The 6,584-nt window shown below is 34.0% G+C and overlaps 1 non-coding gene across 1 annotated transcript; it reads right to left on the bottom strand.

Annotated features, from left to right (window-relative positions):
• Window positions 1–6,178: 6,178 nt before the first annotated feature.
• Window positions 6,179–6,341, bottom strand: LOC114114284 (U1 spliceosomal RNA). Its single transcript, XR_003589112.1, has one exon. It is a non-coding gene; the product is annotated as a U1 spliceosomal RNA (small nuclear RNA).
• Window positions 6,342–6,584: the final 243 nt, after the last annotated feature.

The raw sequence follows: 6,584 nt of genomic DNA on the forward strand, positions 1-6,584 counted from the left end.
CAGATAACTTTTTTGCATTTCTTTTTCTTGAGGATGGTCTTGATCACTGCCTCCAGTGTAGTATCACAAACCTCCATCCCTAGTTCTTCAGGCACTCAGATCTAACCCTTTGAATCTATTTGTCACTTCCACTGTATAAAAGGATAAAATGACAGTTTATCTGATTCTTCCCTCTTAAAAATACAATAGGATATGAGTGTCTGCACCCTCTATAGGATAAGAGGATCTGCACCCTCACAGGGAAATGAGTAGGTGAAGCTATATAATTGCATTTATTCCTTAGGATAAACCACATGTGCTTTTGTTCACCATGATTCTCATTTCCCAATATTGAATAGATTCCTAAAGTATACCAAAGTCTCATATAAGTTATCATTCATCATGCTGGGGCAGTTATATCTCATTTATTTATCAGTTTGTCCTCTACTCATTTATTGAAATTCATGACATAGTGTATTCTGTGCTTTTTCAAAGGCTGTAAGAGGATTCAGCAACAATTTGATCTGTACTGGGTACAAGTTGAGACATTCTTGTCATTAGATATTTGCTTTTAGATACAAAAGGAAAATCCAAAAGGTCACTTGAAATATATTGGCATTTGAAGCATGGAGAGATTAAGGTATTACCATATTGCTGCAATCTGACAAATCATTATGAATTAATTATTAAATTGGCTTTTAGTCACTGGTCATTTGAAGGTCACATAGCAACTGAGACAAATCACGTTCTGTGCTTTCCCTCTTGTGTTTTCATTACTGAATTTCTCTAATTTCAGTTACTAAATAAATAATGTTAGATAATCCAGAACAACAACAACAACAAAATATGAAAACAAAAACATCCAAGTAAGTTCTGTTTTTATTTTCTTTACATTTCATCAGTGCCATACTTGAATAATTGGGATGTGGTCATAATATTTTATTTGCATTAAGCATGTTTTAAAAATCTGTTATCCTTTCAACACTTAACTAATATATATATAATAGACAATTATTGGACTGCATCATTTTCTAAGTACTGAGCATAAGCCTATGAGTGAACCACTCTGCCCTCATCCAATTTGCATTCAGGTGGGCAATACACACACAACAAGCAAGACAGATAAACCAACTGTAAAATGCATTTTTGTTAAATGTTGAAGAAAAAAACAGGGAAGAATGACATAAAAGCAAACATTAAAATTTTACAAAGTTTGACCAGGAAATAAGCTAACTTTTAATATAAAACTAACACTTGAATCAAAGTCTTGTGGAATCAAATGAGTTAGTTTTATAAATAATATCTGCTGCTGCTGCTGCTAAGTTGCTTCAGTTGTGTCTGGCTCTGTGCAACCCCATAGACAGCAGCCCACCAGGCTCCCCCGTCCATGGGATCCTCCAGGCAAGAACACTGGACTGGGTTGCCATTTCCTTCTCTAGTGAATGAAAGTGAAAAGTGAAAGTGAAGTCACTCAGTCGTGTCCGACTCTTAGCAACCCCATGGACTACAGCCTACCAGGCTCCTCTGTCCATGAGAGTTTCCAGACAAGAGTAGTGGAATGGATTGTCATTGCTTTCTCCCAAATAATATCTAATTATATACTTATTCAATATTGTTACATATAGTGTGTTTTGCCATTTTCTTTATAATTATTTACCAGATTGAGCACTGTGGTTTTCTTTACCATATCAATATTTCTGGAATTCCATACTACTGCAAAATATTGTGATATGAATTCACACAAACAAACAAACAAACAAACAAAAAACACAATGTATCTTAAGCTTTGTTTTGATAAAATGGGTAAATACATATATAAAAGGTATCTACATGTTTGAGGTGCACATCTAAGATGTGTGTACTTTAAGTTAAATATATTTCATCTCAATTAAAAAATAAAAACAACAATAATAGTAATATTACTACTACTATATCTTCATTATTACCCTCACTGTTTGAAGCTTTATTATCTCTAAGGCCTGTATGAGCAATTTTCCATACATTATTTTATTTAGCAACTATTAAAAACTTTGATAGAGGAATATACATATGAAACAATTTGCTGAAAATAAATACTGTGCACTACTGCAGATATACTAATGAAAAATAATGCAAGATGATTCTCCTCACAGATCTTAACTGTAGTGAGTAAGACAGATATTAAAAGTTTCATTAATAAGTGTTTTTTCATTAATTAGCTACTATATTTCTTCAATGATTAGGACACATTCCCCTATGTTTTTCCCTTATCCCCAGGGTAAAAGGAAATAACCACCAATGGCAGTTATTCTCAAGCTTTTTAATCTGATGACACTTTAATATTCTTAAATTTACTCAGAACTCCAAGGAGCTTTTGTTTATATGTATATACATTGATACTTACCACATAAGGATTAAAACAGATGTTTAAAATTTCTACTTAGAACTTTATTTTAAAATAATACTGTAATTATCATATGCTAAAAAAAGAACCTATTTTAGTAAAAAAATAAAAAGCCAATATCTGCTAAAAGAATAATTGCATTGTTTTCCATTTTTGTAAATTTCTTTGATGTGAGGTTTCTGGTTTCTTATATCTGCTTCCACACTGATCATGATTCAATATTTCACACTATGCAGCTTCTGGATAACTCCCTCTACACTCATAAAAGAAAAAAAAAAAAAACATTAGTATTGAGAAAGTAGTTTTGACCTCATTGGGCTCCTGAAATGGCAATACACTGTAAGATCTGCTGTCCTAAGAGGGAAAAAAAAAAATCCCCTCATAACATGGGGAACAAGCAAAGTAACTACAAGAATGATAAATCTAACAATGGAGTCAAAAGGGAATTTAGTTCCTGGGGATAATACTAGTAATGTTAATCAAAATCTGGTGAGTCAATCATTATGGGAAATCTGTTACTAATCACCTCCATCACCTAAAGTATATCAAATAAACACTGCAGAGACTTTTAATTTAAAGTGAGGGATTTAAGCTATATCCTCAAACTCCCTCTGTAACATGAATATTCTATCATTTTGCAAAATCAAGATATTCTTGGGGTTTCTTCCCACTGCCATCCTGAAGATTTTGCATAGCAGTGAAGGATAAATAAAGGAACAGAAATGTGTTTCAGAACATAATTGTCCTGCTCACTCTTGAAGTGCTGTTACTGAGAAAGCTTCTAAGATGAGCACTGCTCCTTAGGGAGCACAGACCTTTAACAGAAGAGGGGTGAGCATATTCTGAATTAATTATTGGTCCCAAGAATGATAGAATTTAAGCCAGTTAACAACCAGAAGTAGTTACTAAGCCCTTTAACCTGAAAGGATGCTAACATAGCAGAGATTTCTCTGGCAGGTACAGTAAAGTAATGGTGCCTGGGATCAACGGGAGTATAATTTGAAGGTTCTGTGGTCATGGTCTCTTTTGATACATGTTTAAACACAACTTGTACTAGTTATAAACTGTGCTTGACACAGATGCTGGTTTACCTGAAAATCTTATTCCTTTCAGATATAGTTTTGTAAACATTTAGTGTTCTACCTACCATTTATTCCCATTTGGGGCTCTGTCCAATCAATTCAACTTGATGCTTTGTAAATTATAAATAACAATGTAAGTGTATTTCTAATATCTGTTTATAAAATAAGCAGCATATTTCAAGTGATAATGGAACTTTTGTATGTGTGCTTTTTTAAATTCCTGTGGGTGTCCTTTTCCTAATTGTTTTATTTATAAAATATCAAGGATTTTTAGCTAGTTTGTCAGATCACTGGTTTTTTTTTTTTTTTTAAATAAAGTCTCAAGAATTTGGAATGACTCTAAGTATCATTATGTATTATATAATCAAGTATAATCCTACATTTAGTTGTCTTGAAAAATATAATCCAGTGAAAAAATATCCTTCTAAACTATTTGTCTGTCAATTGTTCTTTCAATAAAAATGGCAAAACTGTTTACCAGAAACAATTGAATATATACTTATTCTGTTGATAAACATTAAAAAAAACACTCAATAAGAAACAATGGAAAAGCAGAAAATATCAAGAAGATAAATGAAAAATGAATTGTGCTAAATGTGTAGGCTAATTTCAATAGTATCAAAACTCTTCTAATTAAACTTACTTTGTAATTATAGTATGATGCATATAAGTCAAATCTTAAACTTATACACTACTCTATCTCAATTATATTTTTAAAAAATGAAAGGAAAACAAACAAAAAAAGCTCTACATATCTGGTTCTCCATATTTTCAGTTTGTTTTATGACCCTAGCTGAGTCAAGGTTTTTCAATTTATCAAATATTTACACAAATTTAATGAATATATTCATAATTGTTCCCCCCTTTGACTTTTTTGTCTATTGTGAATGATAATTTTCCTTCATAATTTGTAAGTAATTATTATGGACATAGAAGGAAGATAGTTATTTAGAGAAAAATAAATTATTTTTATTTTGTTATGTCAGTAAACTATCAATTCTAACTTTCCATGCCTGTTTTAGGGCTTCAACATAAGCTATATAAATAAAAAATAAGAAGTATTTTCCTAAACATAGATACTTTTGTTGCTTGAATGGGTTATTTTTCTACTTAGCACCTCCAAAACTATGCTAAATAAGAAGGGATTTATAGGAAATGTTTCATTAAAGGCTAATTGTATTTTTTCCCTCCAAAATTTATTTTCTTATAATTCAAGAAATGTAGATATTCAGTTTAACATATCAAACTCTACAGAAGGTAATAAATGAATTAAATTCTCACTCCTTCCATTCCCCAGTCATTGACTTCTCTTTCATAAATAGTCATTAAACTTTTTATTGTCTTTTAGAATATTTTTATCAGTTTTTTTTTTTTTCACTTCTTCAAGTAGGGAAAAAACTTCAAATTTAGTTTAATTCACTCTGATTGCTTTCTATCACTCCATGAATGTTCTGCTGCTGCTACTGCTGCTAAGTCGCTTCAGTCGTGTCCGACTCTGTGCAGCCCGGTAGACGGCAGCCTACCAGGCTGCTCCGGTCCTTGGGATTCTCCAGGCAAGAACGCTGGAGTGGGTTGCCATTTCCTTCTCCAGTCCATGAAAGTGAAAAGTGAAAGTGAAGTCACTCAGTCGTGTTTCACTCTTCGCAACCCCATGGACTGCAGCCTACCAGGCTCCTCCCTCCATGGGAGTTTCCAGGCAAGAGTACTGGAGTGGGTTGCCATGCAGCCAAATGTGATGTTACCCAGAGGAACTCTGAACCCAGGACACAGATTGAAGTCATTTTTTCAATATTCTGTCCAGAGATGATATCTCATCTGAGGTATTCCTCCCCACTTTAGTTGTATGGACAGTTAAATGAGTTAGATATGTGTGTGTGTGTGTTTGTGTTCAGTTGCTCAGCTGTGCTTGACTCTTTGTGACCCTATGGACTGTAGCCTGCCACGCTCCTGTGGGCATGGATTCTTCTGGGCAAGAATACTGGAGTGGGTAGCCATTCCTTTACCCAGGGAATCTTCCTCACTCAGGGGTCAAACCTGCATCTCTTGTGTTTCCTGCATTGGCAGGCGGATTCATTATCACTAAAGTCACATGGGAGGCCCAAATAAATTACATGCACCTTAAATATGAGGCTTAAGTAAATTAATAGATACGTATAGAGATTGTCTGCCAGAGAGTAAACACTCTAAGAGCTAGCTATATTTATCAATCCTCACAAATATTGTTGAAGTTGTATTTAATAAGTCTAGATCTCCATCGTATTCTCAATTATTTCCACCACACATATAAGTATCTTCTTTCTACTGCCAAATAGGCAGCATTTTAGATTACTTTTCCTACCTGGACTACTCACATTCTAAATCATTTTTCCAGAAATAGAGTATGTGTACTCACTAGAGGAAGTGTGCAGGATAAACCTCTGAAGTTTCTAAAGATAATTTTAAATTTTATATTTACTTCATGTTTAAAAAGTAAACATTTTCTTTGGAAAATGAAGACCTTAATATTTGACCAAGGATTGTGACCCTGCTGACCACAAGAATCAGGAGAACTCCAATTAGCGAAGGAACACAAGGAAAAGGTGTCCTGAGTGGAAGTCTCTTGCCAATAAAGGGGTTTAATAATGAAACTGATAGAGGAATGTATACATGATCAAAAGAATTTACATATTGTGTCAACTATTTTTTAAGACCATGATCCAAAATTGAGGGATGGCTTTCAAATTTTCCCCATCACTAGGTGAAAGTGCAAACACAGTCTCCTGCTAACAGAAGAAATGCAGTTTTGTTTACCACCTTTGTTAAAATTTCAGAGGTTAGCAATTCTGTAGTGCAAGGGATAAGCCTCACCAAGAGAACACCACCTTCTTGATGATGGTATCTCCCCTGCCAGCAAGTATTAAAGTAAATATTGACTGAAAAGGGTATTGATCCTACAAGTAATAGAGAATGGAGGGGAAAAGGCTAGACTGACACTTCTACTCCTGACATGAGTTCTACCCCAGCCTCATTATTGTTCTTATTTCTTGGCACTAAGTCATGTCTGACTCTTTGAGGTCCCATGGACTGCAGCATGCCAGCCTTCTCTGTCCTCCACTGTCCCCCAGAGTTTCCTAAAATTCATGTCTAGTGAGTAGATCATG

Source organism: Ovis aries, chromosome 3, assembly GCF_016772045.2.
Source record: "Ovis aries strain OAR_USU_Benz2616 breed Rambouillet chromosome 3, ARS-UI_Ramb_v3.0, whole genome shotgun sequence".
Taxonomy (NCBI): Eukaryota; Metazoa; Chordata; class Mammalia; order Artiodactyla; family Bovidae; genus Ovis; species Ovis aries.